At 55.0% G+C, this 8,081-nt stretch overlaps 1 non-coding gene across 1 annotated transcript; it reads left to right on the top strand.

The window, feature by feature from the left end:
• Nucleotides 1-6,627: 6,627 nt before the first annotated feature.
• Nucleotides 6,628-6,818, top strand: LOC142766517 (U2 spliceosomal RNA). Its single transcript, XR_012884562.1, has one exon. It is a non-coding gene; the product is annotated as a U2 spliceosomal RNA (small nuclear RNA).
• The last annotated feature ends 1,263 nt before the right edge of the window (nt 6,819-8,081 follow it).

The following is an 8,081-nucleotide window of genomic DNA, read 5'->3' as shown; positions in this document are numbered from 1 at the left end:
AGCGAAAACATTTTGATTTCACATCTTCACGTGACGTCTTAACCTGAAGACGCGTGCTCTCGCCACGTCTACGCATCTACACTATTACCCATCATAAATTAAAATCGCAAAGAACGCCACAGGACCCACCCCGCACACACCTGCTGTACGATGGAGCGGCAAAGCCCCGATGTGCTTTTCCTGTGTCCACTGACCTGGGTCCGAGCTTCCGCCAGCGGTAGCTGTAATTCGTTGCCACACGGTCAGCTACCTCGCTGGCGCCCTCAGCCATCGCTTTGTTGATGGCGATACGAAGATATGTGGGGTTTGACGTCCCAAAACCACCGTATGATTATGAGTGACGCCGTAATGGTGGGCTTCTGAAATTTCGACCACCTGGGATTCCTTACAGTGCACCCTAATCTGAGCACAGGGAATGGCAGCCGCTGCAGCCGCGATTTGATCCCACCACCTGTGGGTCAGCAACCGAGTACCTTATAGGTACTAGACCCCTACGGTGGGCATCGCCTCGTTGATCACAAACTACATTTCTGGATACCATCTCATACCAGCTCATCCGCCGTTGGCTCTCGTTATTTACAACAAACATCCTCGCACGCTCACCTGAATGAAATTGCCAGTTGCTGGAAGTTCCAAGAAAAATGCGCACTAGACGTACAGACGCACCACGCATGTACCTGAAGCGCTGTGGAACCCAGACAGCGTGAGATACGCCCCGGCCGCGCTTTGCTGTGCTTTGCCTCTGTACCCACTCATCACTCCTCCCAGCTCCACTAAGCCGAATATGTAGAAGTCGAAGAAGCACAACAACAAACCGGCTAATCCCCCACAGTGGGTGTGAGCCTCAAGTGAATGTCAACAAAAACAAGCAACACCAGCGAGTGCAGTGGCGAAGCTATAGTAGTTGGGCGAAATAGTGCACGAATATGGCTGCACGTTGTCGCACGGTCGCACTTGTGCAACCACCCGTCTCCTGAAGACCCGAAGACCGTCTGTCGCGAGTCTTCTCGCACCTTACTCAGCAGAATCGAACAAAAAGCACAGGCGAGTACTTCTCCACTGATTTCCGCGACCACTTGACGACCGCCTTCTGCCGCCTCATGTCCGGCACGATCGCCGGAGCGCCACGCCAGCGCCTCCTACACGCCACCATAGCACTCCTACCCCTCGGAATCAGCAAAACTTGGACGTTTTTGACCACGACAGGCAGAGCCTGTCGGCCCTTTGAACGCTTGAACGACTTCGCAGCGGCATGTCGCACATTCACGTTCCGTCACCCTCTGCCACATGACCCTTCATTCACCGGCATCACAACGCACGCTGTAGACGCTTCGCACGCATTCTCGGGTCTGCCTTTCACGGCAGGACCTTCGTCGACTTCAGTGCTGTGTTCCGCCACGTCGGAACTTGCAAGGCATACGTTCAGCGTGCTGAAGCAGCCAAAGGCACCACCTTTTTGCGATGATTGTGGGCGTCGTTGCAGATGCGTTGCTTGGGCAGCCAGCGTAGAAGCCATGTTGATGGGTGACGTAGTCACGTTGTGCACAGTAATTTTTTTTCATTTTTTCTTCCAGGCTTTGGTGCTCGAGTTGGACATGTACACTATGCATCAGTTTTTAAAACAAGTGCTGTAGCATAACTCGCGACATGCCTGATAATGTTCGCCGGCAAGCATTTGGTGTGACGTGGTGGGCGCATTTGAGAGTACGCGTGCAAGCAAGCCCGCGTAGCTTCGACCTCTGGGAAAAAGAAGGTTTAAGTTTTAGCATGTTTTAAGCGAAACAAGAAACTTCAAGCGGACTAGGGATAAATCAATGCCGTGAAGCCAGCGCTGCCACTGTCGGTGCACAATTCTGGTTGTGCATGGGTGGACGTCGGAATTGCTTTGCAACTGTTTGCCCGGCTTCTGGCCAGAACTAAGTACGAGGTGTGAAAGAATGGATTTTAATTACGTGCTAATGAATGGCATCGTTCTTGGCCTTTTGGCTAAGATCAAAGTGGCTCTCCCACTTTTGATCTTTACAGCCAAAGGTCGAGAGACGGTCTCTCCTGGGGATTTGGCCGCCCTGGAACGTCACCCTTCGCCGGCCACACGGGTCATCACTGTTCCTGGGTCTACCTGGTTCTTCGGACCTGCTGAACCACCGAAGGAGTCTCCAGCCATCTACCGACGCGGCGGGCCCACCAGCGGGAGCAGACGTCCTCCTGGAGTGGTTAGAGTCTACAAGCCTTTTCTTGCCTGCCACTCCCGGCCCGGTCGTCAATGCGTGCTGGCGACATCCACGGGCCCAGGTCCTCGTGACCACCTCGCCGCCGTCGTCGTCCGAGCCTACCGGCCCGGACATCAAGCCACGGGGAAGTGGACATCTACCGACAAAGCGTTTCAGTCCAGCCATTGAAAGAAGACACCCTCTGGGAGCGGTGAGCGTCTACAAGCCGTTTCTTGCCTGCCACTCCCGGTCCGGTCGCCAATGCCGGCTGGTGACACCAACGGACTCTTGTCATCGTGACCACTTCGCCGCAGTCGTCGTCGCCCGGGCTTTCCTGCCCGGACGTCCGTCCACGAGGTCCTGCCACCTGGAAAAGTCCCTGACTAGCCATGCCTACCCCCCGCCGGCCACCTGCCGTGTCCATCGAGCCACTCGTCCCGGGTTCCGGTAGTCGTCGGTGGCGTCCCGCTCCCCCTTCGGGGTAGAGCACCCCGGCATCGCCGCCGGCCCAACGGCCTCGTCCTGCCACCCCGCGTCTACTGGCGTTTCTGCGGCAGCGTCGGGCTCTCCTCGCACTCGACCGCCCGTCGTTCACCAGGGCATCATGACGGTGTACCTGCCGGTGCCCGGGATACTGTGTGGTCCTTATGCCTGTTGCGCGGGCTGTTTCGCTCCGACTGTCCGCGTGGTGGTCCCACATGGAGCAAAACCACGGGGTTCGGCCAACGAGGCGTCTCTACCGGTGCGTCGCCTGTGATGCCCGGTTGAATTCGCTGTCCGCCCGCCACATCTGCCCGGGTCCTGCCACGAACGAGCCCTTCCACCCCTGCCGGTACTGCCCGAGTTACTTTAATTGCGAGCGCTCCTTGACCCGGCATACCATGGCATGGCATGCGCAAGAGGAATCTACCCCATACGTACCTCTTCGCAAACCACGGCAGCCTACAGCGGCTCCATCCAGTTCTTCTGGTACAGAGAGCCCACCATCTCCCAGTCCAGCTTCTTCGGGTACAGCTCGCAGAGTTCCACAAGAACTACAGACCACAGCAACTGTTTCCCGGTCTCGAAGACGTTGTGGAAGCAGGTCTTCCACATCGACGCCATCGTCGAGTACCGGTTCGGTGTACAGCACCTCGGCTATCAGTTCTCCGTCGGCTTCACTGTCTACGACGTCCTCCACACTGGACAACTTAGGAACTACCCCTTATTCCGGTTCCACGACGCCTCGACCGTTACCTTCGGATCCTGGACCACCGACACCCGTGCCCCCCGACCGATCTACATTGGGCGAAACGACTGTTATGCCTGGTGCGTCATCTCATCCAACCACCTCTCTAGGTTCATCGACCTCTCGTTCGGGTTAGCCTTCATCTTCACTCCCGGAACAGGCTGATGACTCTGGCAAACCGGTTAACAATGATGACGCCCCAGACGTACCAGTGCGCGACCCGGCAATGGACATGCCACCAGATAACACGGCTTTGCTTGCACAGCAAGTACAATCGCTGCGTGCCATACTGCGCAATCCACCAACGCAAGATTCTTGGGCAATATGTGAGCAGGCGTGGACACAAGCCTTTACCTTAGCTACAGAGGCTGTTCGTCTCCCTCCTGTAAAACCTGGTCGGTCCCCATGCTCCATCAACCCCGAGAATGCCACAGACATCCAGCGAATATACCGCCGGAATCGCCGTCGTGCTGTGCGACTGATCCTCGAGGGTCCTCCCCGGTCCTGCGACATACCACATCAGGAGCTCCAGGATCAATGGGGCTCTACCTGGTCTCACCGCACAGCTGACACGACAACCCTCTTTCAACGACCTGTGCCCCCCGCACCCGTGGATTTGGCATCTTTCTCGGCAGATGAGGTCCTTCTCCGGCTTCGCAAGTTGGAGAATAACGCTCCTGGCTCCGACAGGCTAACGTACCGTCACTAGAAGTCTGTCAACCCAGAAGCTAAATTCCTGTCTGCCCTGTTTAACGCCTGTATTCACCACCGACGAACACCCAATTCATGGCGGACCTCAAGGACAGTATTAATTCACAAGAGAGGGGATCTTCGATTCCTGGAAACTGGCGACCGATAGCACTCGGAAGTACGGCCTCAAAACTCTACGCCAAGTGCCAGGCAACCCGACTACAAACATAGATTACGGACCATCAAGTCCTTTCCCATTGTCAGAAGGGCTTTCTACCGCATGATGGGGTATTCGAACTCAATTATGTATTCCAGCACAAGTTCGATATGGCAAGAGCTGGTGGCCCAGACTTCTGTGCAGCACTATTAGATTGCACCAATGCTTACGGGTCCATGCCCCATCAAGCCCTGTTCGGTGCTCTACGAGGAGCTGGTGCTGGAGACATATTCACCGAGCTAGTCGCAGATATCTACCGCGACAACAATACCCTAATCGTCGCAGCCGAAGGAGTGACAAAGCCGGTACCTATCTGATCGGGTCTCCGCCAAGGTTGCCCCGTATCGGGGTTGCTTTTAAACCTCGTCGTGGACCCGGTCATTCGTGGCGTACAGGGTGACGGCAACGACCATAAGATCCTCGCATACGCAGACGACCTCACGCCAATGGCCGACTCCCCTTCCCTCCTACAGCAACGAATTGACACGGTGGAGGCGCTAGCTGGTCCTCTTGGACTAGCTTTGAACCCATCAAAGTGCTCCACTGTGCATATGAATGGCATGAACCCCGTCAGAATGCGTCGTACCGTATTCCGGGTGTCCGGCGCCTCTGTCTCAGCACTCGAAAAGTCCGAGCCACTGTAATTCTTGGGACGCCCGGTGCTTTTCGCCTTACAGATAGGACTGGATCTTCAGCTGTGGACGCCGCCATCTGCCAAACGAGGGCCCTCTTCTCTTCTCTACTTGCCCCCTGGCAGCGCATCGACGCACTGAAGTCTTTCGTATACCCGGCCCTAAACTTCGCCATGCTATGCGAGGTACTTGGCAAGTCCGACTGTTGCTGTCTCAACGACGCTATCAGACCACTTGTCAAACGAACCCTCTACATGCCGACCAACGCATCCACCAATTACGTCTACGGGAGCTCTGCTGGCGGGGCAGTCGCCATTCCTGGGGCTGCCGAGTTAAGTGACATTTGCCGCGTCGACTCGCATTCAAACTCCTCACGACGTCTGATCGGTGCTTGCGCGAGTTGGCACTTTCCAACGCCTATGACATCGCCTCGACGCGCCTCGGACTGAAGGTGACCCGATTCGAACTCGAGGCTTATCTGCCCGGCGACCTCCCAGGAGTTCCCTCCTCACCTGCCACACAGCTTCGCTCCGTGTGGACGGAGGCCCGCAAGGCATTCCGGCCGTTCCGCGTCTCGTGGTCGTTAAACCCCAACCACGTAACCATCACGTGCGGCGATGTCACCGTACCGCCTTCACATCGCAACCGCGTCATGCGGTCTCTGCGCGATGTACTCGCCACAGATCGTGACAACGCCCTGCAGGCACAACCCAACCAAGGCAAGGTCATGGCTTGTGTCTCGGCGGATCGCGCCAGTTCCCACTTCATGCGGAGTGGAGTGTTCACACACTTCGCGGACTGGTGCTTCATTCACCGAGCGCGTCTAAACCTGCTGCCCCTTAACGGTTCGGTCATGTGGGGTCCCGCCGACCGCGATCAGCGTTGCCGGGTCTGCGGATACCAACGGGAGACTTTACCACTTGTTCTGTGCCACTGCATGACGCACAGTGCCCTGTATCAGGCGTGGCACAACGTGGTGGTCAAACGTCTACGTACAGCCGCAACCCGTCAATTCATGGTGGCTTACAAGAACCGGTTCGTCGGCAACACTGGCCTACGTCCTGACCTGGTAGTTGTGCGCGGCGAGGAGGATTTGGTGATTGACGTGGCTTGTCCATTCAAAAACACACCAGAGGCTTTCTCGAACGCCCGCAACGACAAGCTCGCCAAGTAAGAACCCTTCGCTGCCTACCTCCGCCGACGCTACCAGAGAGTGACGGTGGCCGCAGTCATCGTTGGAACACTTGGCACCTGGAATCCGGCCAACGACCACGTCCTGAGGCGATTATGTTACAAATCTTATCTGAGGCTGATGAAGAAACTTTGCGTCAGCGAGGTGCTGGTGGCGTCTCGGTCCATTTACCACACTCACGTCGGCCACGGCCGCAACTAACTTTAATCTACTACTACGAAGCCTGGTTCCCTCCTTGATCAACTAATCACCACCATTGAACCACTACACACGGGTTCCTGTCCAGCACAAGGTCCCTGGTCATAGTGTTCCCGAAAACACCACAACCGGTGCCTACCTGGTGCTCTCCTCGATCCTGGCCTACGTCTCAAAGGGTTCACCTTCTGACATCGCCTCTCTGTGGCACTTTCCAGCCGATGTTCGTGGTCTTATCAAAAGTACAGACGAGTGCATTTACAGTCACTTGAGGACGTGTATTGAACATCAATAAACGCACTCTGTTTTTATCAGCTTAATATCTGATACGGATCCTATTTGGATCCAAGATTTTAAACTTATTTTTGCGATGCAGCGGAGTGCTTGAAGCTTGCTTCAACTCCGCCACGGGTTGGCCCGGCATTGCACTATTTCCGGGATCGGCCCACTCACCCCTGCGGGGGTGAGATTGATATTATATTCAATGAAAGAAACAGTGTACGGATTTACTAGTGATATTGGGGTAAACGGCGTGGGTGCAGCGAGTCTCCGAAACGTTGGCGTAACGCCGCCCAAGCTGACACTGTATTCGCGGCGGCTCGGTATTCGCGTGCGGAGAATGCGCTAGCTGTGTGGACATTCAAACATACGATTGCTCAGGGAAAATAATTGTTTGTGTGGAAATTTCATAATTGGAGAGGCCCCACCCCCTTTTTTTCGTTATGTTCCACGTACATACTCCAAGTGTTTTTTTAAACATCCCTACTCATGTAATTAAAACTCTTGAGTAATTTATTATTACTCTTTCAGAGAAAAGCTAGAAGTGTGTATGTGCCAAGCTATTTCCCCTTTCGAATTCACCCATTTCGGAACGAAAAATAAAACAGCCTCTAGAAAATGGGTGTTGATGTTTCTGTTTACAGTTGCAGTCACAAGCGAAAACATTTTTATTTCACATCTTCACGCGACGTCTTAAACTAAAGACGCGTGCTCTCGCCACGTCTACGCATCTACACTATTCCCCATCACAAATTAAAATCGCAAACAACGTCACAGGACCCACTCCTGCTGTACGGTGGAGCGGCAAAGCCCCGATGTGCTTTTCCTATGACCTGGATCCCAGCTTCCGCCAGCGGTGGCTGTAATTCGTTGCCACGCGGTCAGCTACCTCGCTGGCACCCTCAGCCATCGCCTTGATGACGATATGATGATATGTGGGGTTTGACGTTCCAAAACCACCGTATGATTATGATAGACGCATAATGGAGGGCTCCGGAAATTTCGACCACCTGGGGTTCATTAATGTGCACCCTAACTTGAGCACAGGGAAGTGCAGCCGCCGCAGCCGCGATTCGATCCCACCACCTGCGGGTCAGCAACCGAGTACCTTATAGCCACTAGACCCCTACGGTGGGCATCGCCTCGTTGATCACACACTAAATTTCTGGACACCTTCTCATACCAGCTCATCCGCCGTTGGCTCTCGTTATTTACAACAAACATCCTCGCACGCTCACCTGAATGGAATTGCCAGTTGCTGGAAGTTCCAAGAAAAATGCGCACTAGACGTACGGACACACCACGCATGTACCTGAAGCGCTGTGGAACCCAGACCGCGTAAGATCACGCCCCGGGCGCGCTTTGCTGTGCTTTGCCTCTGTACCCACTCATCACTCCTCCCAGCTCCACTAAGCCGAATATGTAGAAGTCGAAGAAG

Source organism: Rhipicephalus microplus, chromosome 6, assembly GCF_043290135.1.
Source record: "Rhipicephalus microplus isolate Deutch F79 chromosome 6, USDA_Rmic, whole genome shotgun sequence".
Taxonomy (NCBI): Eukaryota; Metazoa; Arthropoda; class Arachnida; order Ixodida; family Ixodidae; genus Rhipicephalus; species Rhipicephalus microplus.
Note: the sequence above shows the minus strand (reverse complement) of the source record. Positions and strands in the feature narration are given on the sequence as shown.